Raw genomic sequence first — 16,948 nt, forward strand, 5'->3', positions numbered from 1 at the left:
GCATTGGAAAGCTTTTCTTAACATCATTATCAGCAAGGTAATTTCAGCTTGGCTAGTGCAGAAACAGTAAGTATTAGTTCTCTAGGTTTAACAGATTTTGAAACATATAAAGATTGGAACATCAAAAGTAAATATTAGTAAGTATCAGTGAGTTTTGTTTCTTGGAACCTTACTGATCATCACAGAACAAAAGGCATCTTGGTACATTACAGGTTAACTCATACACTAATTCCGAGTTTTGTTTCTTTCAACACTTCATTCTGCAGACTCTTCCTATTTTTTTTTCTGTATCAAGTATGGCATTGTTCCAAATTTTAGTCCTGCATCTTGCACAAAATTCCAGCAATTTAACATTTGTTAATCTTTAGCAACTCCTTCCTTTGAACTCATCCTTTACTGGTTCTTTTCTTGCAAAATGCTACTCAGCTTTGTTAGATGGATTCTCATTTGCTTCAGCATTACCATACAACTCGACCACTGCAATCTAATCCTACATGACAGGCATGGTAATGGAAAATCAAGTCCACTTGAACTCTTGCTGTTCAGAAGTTTGCAATAGAATTTGCCACATTTTAATGTCTTGGAATTTGATGTTTTGGTTGCTCCCTTAGAGTTCGCGAACTCCCTTTCAATATAATAATTCAGAAACATTTATTTGAAACTTAGATTTAGGAGTTGTCTTTGTGCAGGAATTCCATAGAAATTTGCATACAATAGTTCAAGTTGATACTTCAATTTCAGGAATGAACTTAACTGTAAATGATTGCAATCTTTGCAGATTTTTTTGGTTCAAAATTCAGTTTCAATTCGCTTGAGAATTGCATTTCTATTACATTGATAGAACAACAATTATGCTTCTGTAGAAATTCAGATTTAAAGTTTAGTTTCTGGAAGTTTCAGAAACTGTATTCAATTTTCAGTTTCAGCATTTCAGGAATTTTCTTTTTTATCCACTCTTATTCAATCCTTCCTTTGAAAGACAATCCATTTGAATCCCTTCCTAAGCATTCCAACTCACAGATTTCAGCTCTGAAGTACAGCTGACCAATTCCAAAAATCAGCAACTTCTGCATTTAAATTCTGGATTCGTAATTTAAACCAAACTGAAATGAAATAGCTCCATGAAATTCTACCGCAACCAATGTTCAACATCATTAATCTCCATCAATACATCCCTTGAATTTATTCCACCATTTTAGAATTTCCAATCAATTGAAGTAGAGAACCTCCATAAACTCAAAACATGTGAGCTTTAAATGTATCAACATAATATCAAGTCTCTAAATCCAAAGCAATTGTGGCTTGCTATTGACATGATACAACTCAAGAAATTGATACATTTAGCATACAATCTTAAGGGCACTTCATTCTTAACAACATTTTCAGTATTTTCTTTTTCAGAACAGTAGAAACTCCATCATTGGCTTGACTTTGTGCTCCCCAAATATTCAGAACATCAAGCTCTTATGTGCTCCTTCATTTGCCTTTGTAGAATTCCTAGGCTCAGAGATCAAGGATTCCATTTGTGATTTGAAACGCATCAAATTCTGGAATTCTGAAATTTCTGAACTTCAAGTCAAATTCTGTTCTCCTTTATTTTTGATCAAGCTTCAACATTTAATCACAATAGATTATCTCATTTAACACTCAATCAATAATAGCTTGAATTTAATGAGTTCCAGTTCAGAAAAATCAAAATCTCCAAAGTGACACAGCTTTGATTTTCAACATTTCAGCCTTGTACAATTAATTTGATTTTTCCTGCACTTGTCCCTTATTACAGCCATTCAAATTCTTTGTAATCTGACTATACAATTTATAGAGGTCAATAAGGAACAAGAATATCATTTGTTACTGCAAATCCCAAAGCTTCACTTAAACTTCTCACTTGTTTAAATTTTGTACCTGACTTTTGATACACTTTTGACACAAAATCCTGCATTTCCAAACAGATTCCTACACATTTCTGCCACTTCAATGTTCTGCAGATTTGAATTTCTCTATTTGTGTATCAACATCAATATTTCAAATACATTCCAACATCAAATTCAGATTTTAGCTCAGGAAATTTTGGGCTGCCAAAACCAAAGAAATAGATTCTGATCTGCTGGCTATTACTGCATTTCAAAATTCAATTCTAAATATTTCTCATTCCATGTAAACTCCAGACCCATATAAGACATCTGACTTTAGCACTAGAGTAAAGCTAAACAATTTTCCATACTTTACATGCTCACATCATGATCAGATTTGAAAAGGTTGGAACATTAAATGGTAGTACAAAAATCAGTTTGTAATCAAACTTAACACACTGCAATTATGATCCAGCTTTCCAGAAAATTCAAAGTCAGCTTCTTATATTCCCAAGTTTTCTTTTTCTTTAAGTCTCTAATTTTTTTCTACTATCAATTGAAACACTTAACACTCCTTCACCTACTCACTTATATCTCTTTAGGACTAGAATATCTGTTTTGACTTGCAACAAAATATAGCTGAAATTCCATATGAATTGCAACATCATTTAACCTTTATGAACCTCACGCATATTCAATCCTCCCCCACACTTTACCTTTATCCTCATCTTGGTCAAGCTAGCTCATCAAGCAATTAATCCAAAACTCTCAATTAAAGAATGACAAGCAAAGTGATCAAGAGTTAGAATACTAGATGAGAATGCTTAAAGAAAATTGTGGGGAAAGAAATTGGAAATTAAGAGGGAACAAAAATGATAATATCCTTCATTTCCATGCATACATATGCTATTGTAATTCGAAAAGAAGCAAACCAAGTTCTAGAGTTTCAATTGTTGTAAGTGCATGTCACACAAAAATATAATAGAGGATAGGCTCAAAGTAGACCTCTCTAGGTAATATTCATGCAATCAAACTCAATTAATCAATTTGGAATCCACCACCACATTAACCAATTTCATGCAAGTAGAGTATCCAGTCATGTCAAATGACCTAAAATTGATGATCAAATTTAAGAAACTTTTACCATATTAAAAATATTACTAGAACAATTCCATGGAGAGTTTTATTCAAAATGGCATGCTATATATTAAACAAAATTCAAAGTATGGAAACAAAGTACAAATGTAAAATATAAAACTAAAGAAAATTGCCCACAAAGAATTTATTAACAAAGTACGAATTAAAATGCATAAGAAAACAAAATTAGAACCAACACCCCTTTAATTCACGGTGGTTGAAGAAGATTTAGCAAAAGAATCCAAGCTGGTAGAGGTGTCATTGTGGTTCCACTCAAATTCTTTTTATTCTTCATTTTTCTATTGCAAATTCTTTCTGGAGAACGGAGGCGGTTCAGATCAAGTAACCATTTCAAAATCCTATGGCTACCTAGCTACAAGATTAAAGAAAAACATCTCCCGTGCACTCACATGATTAGGAGAAAATGAAATGCAATTAGTGTCTAAACCAAATAGATAAAAATGATTATCACATGCTATAAAGTTAAAAATAGGTACCTTAAAGAAGTTTCCTGGAAAATCACAAGAAATACTAACCTTATCATGCTCGAAGATACTTGTGGGTTCTAAAATGATTTCTGTGTCCTCCTCATCATCAAGGAATGGTTCAGGTTCTGGTTCTGAAAAATGTACAACCAAAGGTAGTGATTCTTGGGTACTTGGCTCCCTAGTACAAGTCCCTACACTCTCTTCATCATCATCATCAAATCCAGGTGATCCTTGGGGTATTGCTTCCGGTAAGCAATCCCCTACACTTAAATTCTCTTCAGGTAAATTTTCAATTCCTGCATCTTTAACAACATCTGAAGCAACACTATTAGTAGAATCAGAAATTTGAACAACTACATCATCATCACAAATTAAACTAGAAAATTCTTGTGAAGAAATGGGAGTAGGGTCAGACCTGACAGATTCTCTACTTTCCATCTCTTCACTGGAGCTTTGTGCTTGTAACTGATTGATGGATGATGCAATTTGATCTAACTGAATCTGAATATTCTGTATCCTTGAAAATTATTGCTCTTGATGCTCACTCATTTGTTGCATAATTTCATTGAATTTCTATGTTGACTCTGCAAATTGTACTTGTGTATCCTCATACCTGAAATGTGAAAAATCCACCCTATTAGAGTTATAGGTATTAGGAAATGACTCATACCTATTCTGCTGCTCCACAGGTGGGTAGTATTGAGGCTGATAGAACCCAGACTGAGGCTGATAATAATAATTCTCCCTCCAATCTCCAAAATGCTGATAATATGGATTCATGGTCAAATAGATTTCCTGTTCTTACACTGACAACTAGCAAATAAAATCAAAAGACTCAGGAACAAATAAAATCAAACACATGGATATATGAATATGAAAGCAATTGAAACAATAAAAAATTTTAAGTTTTCCAAAATAATGAACAATCCTAAGATTATCAAACACCGCTACAATTCCCCGGCAACAACACCAAAATTTGATGTGTGTAGTCTGTCACACCCGCAAATCAAATTAACAATTTATATCCATGAACCCCTTAACTACACAATGATGTTGTAATAACGAGCCAAGGATCAAATCTCTCGAGGAACTAACGGTAGGATTTAATATAAGATTGTATGTTATTCCTATTTTTGGGGTTTAAGCTTTGAATCTAAATCTCACAAATGAAAAACACAGCAATTAAGAAGCCAATCTAATACATAAATGAAACCTACCTAGGTGCCAACGATTAACCCATACGCATTGTCATACTACGTAATGAATTTCATCATCAACACAATTAACTAAGAATGAAATAACGAGATTCAAATAAAATCTAATCTAAAGCATTGAATAAAATAGGGAATGAAATAACAAGTCACATTTAAATCTAATCTAAAACAGAATTTAAACCCTAGCTTAAAACTAGCCAACTTAAAAATTAACCAAGCACAAATTAAACACAAATTAAACTTCAACAAGGCAAAGAAATGTTAAATTATTTGATAACAAAATAACAAACGTAAACGAAATCTATTCTAGCTTCTAAAATAGTAGCAAAAGAAACTAAATGGTAAATTGTTCCAATCTCACAATCAATTTAACAAACTTCACACTCTTGCCATCACAGAAGAGGCCGGAGACGAGAACACCCAACTTCGGTCATCAGTGGAGAGTCTCAGCTGTGCCTCGGTTCCAGGTTTGCTCAACAATACCGGCGGAACGCCTCCGGTAAGATGGAAACAACCCTAAACCTAAGATTTGGCCGAAAATCTGAAAATCTAGAAATCTGAATCTCAGAATCTGGATGGAGGCTGTTGATTGTGGATGATCGTCGGATGAAGCTCATCAACACCGGAGGAACGCCGCCAGATGTTGCTGATGGAAGATGGACTAACAAATTAGAGGAACGCCGCCGAATCTGAGAAAAACAGGGGATTACCGAGAGCAAAATTCCGCCGGAGTGAACGCCCGCCGATGGCTCCAGATGATCGGGAACTAATTGCCGTGAAGCTCTTTCACTAATGTCGAAGCTTGAGAGATTGATCGGAGAAGAAACGGGGTCGGAATCTCGGAAGAAGCTCGCCGCGGGATGCGAAGCGGTGCGGAGGAGATCGACAAACACAAAGCTAATGTAGCTTCTGTTTTAAATCAGATCCAGATTTGAACGGATGGCTGGGAGCAATTCAGGTCTTGATCAACGGTGAAAAGTCATTTTAACTCTGATCCGAAGGTGTTGATCTTAATCTAGGGTCTGGATCTACTCTCCCTTAGGTCAGATGGACCAGATCTTCAATGGATGGCTCAGATCCCTCCGATCTTTGATGAACGGTCCATAATGCTCCGCAGCTTGATCTTCTCGTTTAAACTCCGATTCGAGCACAAATTCGGTTCGAATAGATCCAAATCCAAGATCCTTTGATGCCTACAAAATAAGAATCAAATATTAGTATCAAATAATATCAAAAATAAGATACTTTGTAATTAAGTCCAAGAATAAAGACAATTTATGAAATGTGATACAAATATAGGTTTTATCTATGAACATAACATCAAACCATGCATGTATGAATCAAAATAATACAGTAAAATCATGGTTATCAGTAGGCCGGTTAGAGAGGGTTAAATTGCCTGAAACACTAAAACAAAACACTTTTCTCCTCTTTCAACTTAGATTAGCAGCAATAGTATAAAAATAAACAATACGAAACTAAAAGAAAGAGACTCAAAATTTACTTGGTTACAATCAGAGTGGTTGTTAATCCAAGGCAGATGAAATCTCACTAAGAATCTCCTTCGGTGAAGGCGGATGATGTGCGTAGATATTATGATCATTTATGCATGTTTTAACGCACATTCACTTATTTTATTTGTATATATTCTTTACAAGATCATCTCTCTTATCGTTTATTCAGTATTTATTACTTTTTTGTTAGAGATTTGCTCTTTGTTTGATTTTATGTTGACAAGGATAACTTTTGGAGCGAAAATGACGATTGTCGATGTACCAAAGCAAAGCAGAGTACGACCGTGCAACCCTGCATGACCGTGTGGCCATTCCAGACAGAGAGCAGAGCATGGCAGTGCAACCCTGCATGACCGTGTGACCATTCCCTGAGAGAAAGCAGAGCACGATCGTGGAACCTTACACGACCGTGCCTCACAATCAGCAGCTAAGATCCACACGGCCGTGTGACCTCACACGGTAGTGAAGTGCAGCTCGAGCCAAAGCAAGACACGACCGTGCAGATGTGGCACGGTCGTACCACTTAACTCGAAGAGAAGAAGAGCTTGGCCGTGTGGATCTCGCACGGTCGTGGCACGGGCCGTGCGGCGCCCGTGCCCTAGCCTATATAAAGGCTTTTAACTCTTCTCCTCAGGGGGGAGGCGAGTCGTCAGACGAGATTTACCTTGGTATCGTTCCATGTTATCCCGGACCTCCATTCAACGATTCGAGATCACCTTCATCACCGCATCAACTCCAGAAGCAAAGGATTGGATCCGAAGATTACTCGACGTTATTGGATAAACATCTCTTCTCTTTCTCTCTTCTCGTTTGATCGTTTGAGGACTGTATGCTTACTTATATTATGTCTTTGGATTTTTCTCCTGTGTCTATGGAGTAGATCTTTGTTCTAGGATCAGGGAGTAGTTGTGGATAGGGTTTGATGTAAGACTCATGTTTATGCCTTTACTCATTGGATGACTTCGCTTGCCTTGTTTCTCTTTGATATGCATGAGACTTATTGCTGAGATTACCTTGTCATATTAGTTGATTGTGTAAGAATTGCTAATTTCGTAAAGAGAGGATCTTAGATCGTATACCTGAGGGGCCCTAGTGACAGGGTAACCAGTTCATGGACATCTAGGATACTCCCTTGAAAGGAGAGGTAACTTCTCCATAAGGAAGTAAGAGACCAAATCAAACCCCTATCTCTATCCTTAATGATACCGATTAGATTTGTATTCTTGTGATCTACCGAGGCGCCCTACTGACAGAGGTTAACCGTAACAGAATTTCACAGGGATCTTCTTTGTTTAGTGCTTAAGGATAATAGCTTTAACTTCCAGCGAATGCATGTTGATTGATAATGAAGAAAAGATAGAGCACGATACATCAGGTTCCACCACAACGAAACCGAACTCCTAGAACTCTTCCCAAGCCAAGTTAACCTTTCTCTCTTTTGCTAGTTCTCACATCCACTTCTCCATTTCCTTGCTTTCTAAGAAATAGTTAACTTACAACCAACGGTAGTTTAGCTAATTCTACGTGAACAATCGCTAGTGCTTATAACCAGTCCTCGTATTACTGACGACGTATCCGTGTACTTGCGGAAGCGTAACAGGGAGAAGTCTCTTACACACACTAATAGCTTAGACTATTGCTAGAAAATGAATACTCAAATTGTTACATCTTTCCTAGGTCCAGGGATCTTTTTATAGCCCCTAGAAAAACTTCTCCGCGGGCTGAAGGTACCTTCCATAGGGCTGGAAGGTGCCTCCAACGAGGCGCCGGTGGACAAAGTTTTATCCACTGTAATGGCTCGAACCAGCCTGGTCGAAGGCGCCTTCCATAACCATGGATGGGGCCTTCCATGAGAGTTGAAGGCGCCTTCCATGTGTAAGGAAGGCGCCTTCCATGCACAGTGAAGGTGCCTTCCAACAGAAGGCTTCAGCTTCTTTTTCTCTTCCTCTCGCTCTTCCGCTTGGGCGATTTCAGCCAACTGAAATAAGGCTCACCTGAACCCAATTTCAGCCTTCTCCTCGAGCAGCCTTCTTCTCCGACTTCTCATCCCTCGGACTGCAGCACGCGTCCTCCTCGTCCATCGTTGTACTCTTCCGTAGCACCTCGTCCCTCAGACGCAACAAGCTCTTCGGCTCTCTCCCGTGTCGTCCTTCTCGCTAGTCACGTTTTTCGCTCGACTTCCTGTGCTCCTACACACTTAGACACAGAGATCAAAACATAACAGGACCTAACATAACTTGGTTGATTACACCAAAAAAAATCTTGGGGTTCCAACACTTTTTGGAGGTGGTAAAACCTATCTTATAGTTTAGAGTATAAGCACAAATAAGATATAAAAAATAAGTGCAACTTGTAAACAAAAAATACAAACAAATTATTATGAACGATTTGCAAGTCCTGAGTGCGACACACCCTTTCTGGAGCTTCCTCGATAACAGAGCTTCATAGCACATTTGTCTGAGCGTATAGATGAATAGTAGGATGAAGAATTGATTAGTTAAACATAGAGCCTTTATAGAGTTGGATTAGATCCTTATTTGGATCTGAAACCAAGTGTTTTTGAAAAACCTTATAAATAATTTTAAAATTAACTTTTGTAAACAATATGATTTAGTAAATATGTTTTGGAATATTCTTTTGAAATCTTTTTAACCACTCCCTAAAATAAACCTGAAAACCTTTAGGGTGTGTTTGGTTATCAACGATAGCCTTGTTTGGTTTAAGTAATTGGTGATTCCTGGTGATGCAACATTCCCGCCACATCAGAAATTAGGGAATAGAACCAGGAATCACAAAACCTTGGAAATCTTATGTTTTCTACGATTCCTGGGTTTTCAATATTATTTTCCAAAATTACCCTTCGAATCTTCCCCAACATTCTCTCGGAGCTCAACACCCCTCCGCCTCTTCCCCAACAACCAGCGCCGCCTGCTGCCTCGCTCCGCCACCAGTTCGACCTTTCCCTCACTGGCACAGAGCAATACAACATCGGTACAGTTGACCACTACAGCCCGGCCGATGTTTATGAGCTTAAGCCAAAATCTTCTACTGCCTCTCTGAGAGATTGGAAGAGATTAAAAGTCTGCAGTGCATTTCCATCGTCGTCGACCACCACGGATGTGGCGGCGCAGCAAGTGGTCGTCGTGGACTCGCAGGAGGCCGATATCCGACTGGTACACGCTCTGATGCCGTGTGCGCGGTGCAGAAGGAGAACTTGAAGGCGGCGGGCGCCATCGTGAAGCAGATATTCATCCTCGCCGCATCGCAAGGTGGCGCAATGCGCAAGGTCGCTGGATACTTTGCGGAGGCCCTTGCCCATCAGATCTACCGACCGCAGTCCCCTCGTGGCGTTAGCTGCTCGAGTACTCACGAATCCACCGCCTTCGACGACATGCTTCACTAGCACTTCTACGAGAGTTGTCCCTACCTCAAGTTTGGTCATTTCACAGCTAACCAGGCGATTCTGGAAGCCTTCGCCGGCTGCCGCCGCGTCCACGTTGTTGATTTTGGGATGCGGCAAGGATTGCAGTGGCCAGCTCTCCTCCAAGCGCTCGCTCTCCGGCCCAGAGGTCCACCGTCGTTTCGCCTCATTGGAATCGGCCCGCCAGAGCCCGACAACTCGGACTCTCTACAGGAGGTAGGCTGGAAGCTCGCCCAGCTCGCTGAGACCATCCGCGTCGAGATCGGAAAAGGAAGAAGAATACTGAGAAGAGGAAATGGAAACATTAGATTTTATACTAATTAAATTATTAATTTAATTTAATTTATTCTACAAAATTAATCATATAATTAAACAAGGGGTAATATAGTAAATGTCAAGTTAGATTATACCATTACCTAGTTGAACCAAACAAGATTAAGATTATATTTTATTCTTCCATAACCTTGGTTATGTGATTACTTGGTAATCACATAACCAAAGTTATATATGATAACTTGAACCAAACACGCCCTTAGTGTTTTACAAGTTTACTTGGTTTATTTACATGTTTTTACTTTTGATGGAACTTATTTATCCAATTTTGATTAATGCCAAAGGCTAGAGGTGGTTTGGGGGGGGGGGGTAAAGGTTTAAGTAAGAAATACGAAAACTAAGAAATTCTGAAAACTTAACCCTGAAAATGATTAAGAGAATAAACATAACCAAATCATTTTATGCCTCTTAAATCATTTGATATTTCCATATTTCCTTCTGTATGTTTTTCAAACTTTAATCCAAGTTGTCATTACATCAAAAAGAGGGAGATTGTTGGTGCAGTAAGCACCAATGATCAAACTTAGGTTTTGATGAATGCCAAATGGATTAAAGTTAGATTATATTGTGTTCTAATCCTTTTACCAAATGTACAAGATATGAACTTGATGTGTCTAGAGGACCAGACATTAGGCTGAAGTTCAGTCGGGTTAGGAGGACCAGACGATTGGCAAGAAGTCTAACTGGGTCAGAGAGGACTAGACAGTTGATAGGAAGTCCAGTTGGGTCAGGAAGGACTAAACAATTGGCTGAAGTTGAGATTGGTTGAGTTCTGGCAGGAAGTCCTGGTGGGTCAAGGTGTAAGTCCCTTGCGATCGACAAGAGGGGGGGGGTGAATTATCATGAAAAGATAAGTATACCCTTCTTGAAACTTACAACTTTAATTAAGACAAACACTTTAGTAAAAAAAATTAAAATGTATAAAAGAAGTACGAGGCAAAAAGGATTTACTTGGTTTGTAACCGGGGAGGTTGCTAATCCAAGACAGATGAAGTGCACTATCAGAACTCCTTCGAGCAAACTCTCAGAGGCGGACAAACCCCTTATAATGATTTACGACTCAAAATCTGAGAACAAAATAAGAGCTTTAAGTACAAAAAGTGTTATTTTAAATTTCGAGCACCAGGCCTCCTTTTATAGGCTCTTTAGTCGAAGTATCGTGGGGTGATGTGGAGTTCTTCGAGCGCTCGGACCTGCTCTGGGTGCCCCCAGCTGGTCGCCAAAATCCGCTTTGTAATGATAAAGGGATAAGCATTTATCCACTCCTGGGCACCCGAATCCGCTCCGAGCTCTGAGACTTGCTCTATGTGCTCGGAGCATTGATGACGTGGACCCGAAGATGATCCACTCGATGAGGCATGATGCATTTTAGTTTGGTTAATTCTTGCTTTGTCTTGTTCGTTCAATTTCGTTAAGTTCTAGTTTTGATTAAATGCAATTAAGATAGATTAGTTTAGGTTTTGTTTCATGCTTTAGGTTTTGTTACATGCTAGTTTTGTTATGCTTTACTTCATGTTGCCCTCTTAATTTCTGCAATTGTAGTTAGGTTAGACTTAGCTTTTATTACTTGCATAGATTAGGTTTCATTTAATACTTTATCATTTCATTCTTTAGTTTAATTGTGTTGATAGTTAAACCATAGCGTAGAGTGGCAATACGTTTGGATTAATTATTCGTACTTAGTTAGATTTCATTTCAGCATTAGATTAGTTTTCTACTTGTTGTGCTTTTAATTTTTTAGGTTTAGAATTAAAATCCAAAACCCCCATTTCCATATTAAAAATTCCAAAAATAGAATAACATACGATCTTAAGTTAATCACTTACCGTTACATTTGTTGGCGGACGATCCGAGTCATTTCTATGCTACATTAGCGTAGGAGGGGTTTGGTACTTTATTGTTTGATGCCCAATTCATGATAAAATTCGGTTATAATCAAATTGGCGTCGTTACCGGGGATTTAAGAGATGATTTTTCCTCTTTGAATTTGGGTCGTCCATCTTGATGAAGAGCTGATCTTGACCATTTAATTAAAGTGATGAAGGGGATCTTCATATGAGATGTTCATTTTGATGAAGGAGATGGATAAAGATCTAACCATTGATCTCGCTGATGAATGGTTTAGATCAAGTTGTCTTCTTGCTTAGATCTAATGCTCCATATCATTTCAAATATGGATCAAGGGCAGGATACTTAGATCTGAATGAAAGAGGAAGATCTCTCTTGATCTGGATCAACGGTTCATATTGATTCAGCTTGATCTCCTCCGTTTGACCTTCAAATCAAGCCAGATTCGATCTGATCTGACCCTAATTCATGGCTCTTTGAATTTCCTACAAAACCAAAAAAAAATGCGATTAAATTCCATAATTGTAGGAAATTTATATTTAAGTCCAAAATAAGTTCCTACTCACAACACATAGTATAAACACCAAATTAAGTATGTGAGAAGGTAACAATGTCAATAATAAGAGCCAAAATAATGCACAAAAATGCTAGTTATCAAGGCACCCTGGTTATCAATAAATTGGTCTGAGCGCCTAGACCAGCTCCGAGTGCCCAAACCAGCTCTGGGCGCCTGGATCAACTCCTGGTGCCCGAACTAGCTCAAGGTGCCCGGACAGGGGTCAACTTAGAGTTGACTTTTTATCAGGCCTTCTGCTCCGATCGCTTGGATGATTTTCCGGCCATCCAGAGTTGGGCTCACCCGAATCTAACTCCAGTCTTCTCTCCTCGAGCGGTCTTTTGCTCTGGCTTCTCGTTCCTCAGAAGCATCGCGCGAGTCCTTCTCACTCTACCGGCGTACTCTTCTACAATTTCTCGTCTCTCGGATGCACCGAGCCCATGGACTCGATTCTTGTGATATCCTTCTCGTCCGCTGCATTTTCCGCTCAACTTCCTATGTTCCTAAACTCCTGCACACTTTGTAAAATACGGCGTCTACTTAAAACCTTAAGGGAATTTTTAGAAATTTTCTAGGAATTTTTCGGAACTCTTATGACAAGTTTATGGGGTGAAATTATAAGCTAAGCGGTAGCCTCTTTGGAAAAATCCAATTAGTGGGAGTTGATTGAGGAAATCAACTTAGAGTATAATAATTTAAACCTATATAAATATATATATATATATATATATATATTAAACACCAAATTCCTTTTCCCTTTCTCTTCCCCATTGCCTTTCCCCGACACTACCAAACTCATCTCTTCTCCTCACCTTCTCGTCGTTCTCCCCAACAGACGTGCCGCAACTGCGATATTTCTCCTCCCTCGCGCATAAAGCAGAGGCCAAGGGAAAATGACTTTTCTTCTCCCGATTCTTCCCTCTTCCTCTTGCCTCTGCCCAAAGTCACCAATCGCCTCTCGCGTCGTCGATCGCCCTCTCGCGTCGCCCCCGGTCGCCACAGCCGACGCCGCTCCGATCTACGACGCCACTGATCGCTGGGTGCCACTCCGATTAGTGCTACCATCTTCGCCAACCGATTGTTGATGCCGACACCGCTTCACCCTCTGCCCTAGTTCTAATTCGTCGCCACTGGATCAAGTCGGTGCCACCGACCCGATCGTCAGAGTGGAGGGCGTTCAGGACTCCTAGGGTAAGTTACTTCGACCTATTCTTCTTCTTTTGCTTCTCTCTGACTCACCCTGTCATCGTTTCCTCTTCCTCGCGGTTTCCTCAACCGACACCTAATGCCATCATCGGGTTGGATCTTGGTCACCGACTCTAGATTTTTGGCCGTGAACACCAAGTGCTCATCGGGGAGCAGAGCCAAGCACCCAATTCCATCTCAGTGGCTTGCTAATCTGCCTTGGCATTTTATTTTGGCTGATGCCATAGAAGCTATAAGGTTCCAACAGCACCTCGTCAGAATCCTTGGTCCTCACAGGCAATTAGAGGATGAGGTAAGGTGCACAGATTGTTCTAGAATTAGGTTTTTGTTGGCTGTGATGATTTCTTGAGTTCCATTATGATCTGGACTGTGAAATGCAGGGTGTTTCTTGGTTTCCATTAGCTACCCCTATTTCAGCAGCAACTACCTGGCTATGGATCACAGGAGTGATTTAGTGAATTGAGGTAAGGAGTAGAGAAATTATTTCTTTTGTTATAGCGCACATAGATTTAAAGCTAGGAAAGATTAGGAATAGATGTTAATCTAATTGAATAGTGGAATAATTAAGGTTAAAGAAACTAACCCTAGTTAAACGTTGAGTTATATTTAATTAGGGTTAAAATGTTGAATCTAATCTAAGTTTCAGATTAGATCCGATTTAATTAGTTATATCGAGATTTAATGAAATGAATTAGGGTTCCGGGTAAATAAGAATTTGATTTAGCTATTTGATATTTGTAGGAGTAGCTAAATTAAAAGTGTTGTTACAAGATTCTGATTTACGACGAGCTGCCTTTCGTGGTATTACTTTTGGCACTCGCTATATCGGAGGCGGGTACCTTGACTTATCTTTAGATATTATCATTTGATATGCATAGTAGATTTTAACGAGTAGTAATGATTATGTTCATATCTGCGTCGGTATGTCACTACTTGTTACCTGTTGCATACTTGATTTTACTTACCTGTTTTGCATCCATTACCCTCTTGATTATTTATGCTCATAGAGGTAGTGACATACCATGCCTTAAGATATACCGGACTAGACAGTTACCATATCTGATATGCGTACCTAGATCTTCTTATTTGAGCTATTTATTTTTGGTACATATTTTATGGAGGTAGATATGGTCAGGATTTTTTATGCTTAGTGTCATGCATCATCTTGCATGATTGCATGCTGCACAATTGTCGGCTCCATTATTGTTGAGCACATCATCAGTTACATGAATCTACACACACAACCACTCATGCGTTAGTGGTTTTTATTCAGGCAGGGTGTGTTACAACAAGTTGCTCTATCGGTGCTCCGCTGGTCCGCTCATGGGTAGTGTGACTGCAGTGTGGTAGCAGGACAATGATCTCTCCTCTAGATTGTCTCAGGGAGATGAGAGCATTGAGCTCCCTCACTTATGATTTGGGATAGGAGGATAGGTGTACTCCGACAGTATCCTGTCCACTCGGTTACTCATTCGGAGCAGTGATGGCAGAGTACACAGTTGTCATAGCCCTACCCACTTGGTCTCACCATTGCGTGTGAGATGGCTGACTGGCGTCAGGGGTGACCAGGACATGTCATTTGCATCATATGCATGATTTCATTTATTGCTTGTATTTGTTGTACTTTATTTGCTGCATATTTGATGGATGCATATGATTGACATACATACAAGAGATTTGATATTTTAGGTCTGACGACTATATTATCCTGATAGGAGGTCCGGTGAGTACAACTTATCCCATTCCTTTCAGTTATGCATTTTCCATTATTATTCCAGAAGATTGTACGCATAATTCTTATTATTGGTTATTTCTTGCTATGCATGTTAGCTTGGTATTCGCTGAGTGTTGGACTCACCTTGTTGATTATTACCATTTCAGGTTGAAGTTGTCAGGAGATTCCAATCACTAGTCCCCCACCACTTGTTGTGACGGGTTTACGTATTTTAGGCCTTTTGGTTTACTTGTTACATTTTATATACTTGTTATGTATAACTGTACTCGTTGATGTTTATCGAGTTTTGGTCTACTGCTTGTGTTTTCCGCTGCATTGAATTTTTATTGTGGGTTTAAGTTTTCTGTTGTATTAGTGGAGTAGATTTTATTTAGATAAACTGCGTGGTTGTGTCAGCTAGAGGCTGAGTTAATATAAACTACGTGGATTGTTAGCTATTTTTATTGTTATTGTTCCGACCGTGTTGGCCGAGGTTTGTGTGGCCCTAAGGGCTTGTAGTAATGTTTCAGATTGTCACCGGTACAGGAGAGATGCTGTCAAAATTTCCTTAGTCAGGGACTCCCCCGGGACGTGACACACTTGGACACAAGGATCAAATACACAGGATCTAACTTGTCTTGGTTGACCACATCAAAACCAACACGAAGTACTTACAATCTCCCTCTTTTTAATGTGATCAACCCAAGTTAAATTTCTTAGGATCTAGAGTACTAAACACGCAGAAAGCGCAGCGAAAAAACTATCTGGATCCTTCTAGATGATCCATGCGAAAGGAAAAATTACATATACCAAGTTTATAGGGAGTTATACCTTTGTTGCGTGCCCTTTGCAATCCCAACAGCAACTTTTCTTTAGATGCAGATCTCAGCGTGTTCAAGTGGTCGTGCCTCTACGCTATCCACATGAACACATTCCGTCCATCTCACAAACTCACGATTTAGAGAAGAACCACCACTATGGTGCTAGCCACACATGGAGGTTCAGCCAAGGAGGAAGGAGGAGGAAGAAGGGAAGATGAAGAGTCTATCTTTTTCATATAATGAAAAGTTCAATCAAAAATTTATTTATATTCATCCAATGAATACCAAGGGTTTTTTTGTCTCTTTGTATTCCTCTTAATATAGGTTGGATTATTATATTAGACTAACCATTAATCCAATAACCCAATGAGTCTAAAACATTAATCCAATATGTCTAAATTAGACTCAATCCAATGAGTGAATTCATTTGAGTCTAACTCAATGAATAATCCAAAAAATTTAATCATCTCATAATTGACTCTTAGGGCTAATACTAATAATTTTCCACTAGCACTAGTGTCAATTAGTACAAAGATGACACTAACATTTTGGATTAACCCATTATTTTTAAGGCCCATAGTATTCAATACTTGGTGGCGATCATGATCTACTATTGTATCTTAAAAAATAGACGACCTAAGATAATCTTAAAGTACAGTCAAAAGTGGGGCGAATCTGATTCAAGGAAACTGCGTGAGCGCAAGCCTCAGCATCTTCGCTGATTCCTGACTCCGCGACTCCGACTCCTGACTCGTCGACTATGACTCCCGACTTGGTAACTCTGTCCCCGATTCGGTACTCGAGTATCCGATCAACAGCTTCCTTCCTAACTTAGCATCCATT

General features: G+C 39.1%; 1 pseudogene; it reads left to right on the plus strand.

The window, feature by feature from the left end:
• Positions 1-9,016: 9,016 nt before the first annotated feature.
• On the plus strand, positions 9,017-10,028 carry LOC122026544 (annotated as a pseudogene).
• The last annotated feature ends 6,920 nt before the right edge of the window (positions 10,029-16,948 follow it).

Source organism: Zingiber officinale, chromosome 10A (genome assembly GCF_018446385.1).
Source record: "Zingiber officinale cultivar Zhangliang chromosome 10A, Zo_v1.1, whole genome shotgun sequence".
NCBI lineage: Eukaryota > Viridiplantae > Streptophyta > Magnoliopsida > Zingiberales > Zingiberaceae > Zingiber > Zingiber officinale.